Source organism: Penaeus monodon, chromosome 20 (genome assembly GCF_015228065.2).
Source record: "Penaeus monodon isolate SGIC_2016 chromosome 20, NSTDA_Pmon_1, whole genome shotgun sequence".
Lineage (NCBI taxonomy): Eukaryota > Metazoa > Arthropoda > Malacostraca > Decapoda > Penaeidae > Penaeus > Penaeus monodon.
In genome coordinates this window covers 2,495,289-2,495,808 of record NC_051405.1, presented here as the reverse complement: position 1 = coordinate 2,495,808, position 520 = coordinate 2,495,289, and the positions used below count along the sequence as shown (strand labels likewise).

At 42.3% G+C, this 520-nt stretch overlaps 1 protein-coding gene across 1 annotated transcript in view; it reads right to left on the bottom strand.

The window, feature by feature from the left end:
* Positions 1–520, bottom strand: part of LOC119585539 (28 kDa heat- and acid-stable phosphoprotein-like) — a gene marked incomplete in the record, with an annotated part of 10,875 nt that overhangs the window by 9,641 nt on the left and 714 nt on the right.

Genomic DNA, 520 nt, shown 5'->3' with positions numbered 1-520 from the left:
GGATAAATGGGAAACAACACGTAATTACAGACAAAGAAACCAACACCTTCATCCACACCAGAACAAAACGAGAGATCGCATGGACATTGCCGCCATCCCTGCCAGAAGTAAAAATCAGTTTGGCAAAAGATTGAGAGTGAGCAGAAAGGAAAAGCTCCAGCAAGGGAGGATGAATATGCAACATAGGTACATACTCCATGCAGCAGCTCTACCAATGGCATTGCTCAGTCCCAGTTGAAAAGAATTACCAGGCCAACAAACATGCAACTCTGCAATAAGAGCCCTCACTATAGTTACCTAATCAGCAATATACTGCCAGTGAGATCTTGCCACGATATGAAAGATTTTGTGGCTTTTGGCTGAGCGCTGAGACCTGGAGGCCCAACTAATCAAAAAAGCCAAAGAGCAGACGAACTTGTGTCTGCAGCTGGCATTTTAAGAAGTTACCAAAAATATAATTATTCCTCATGATTTTCTTTCTAGTGTATTCCTTGCTGAGTAAACCCTGTCAATTGTAGTA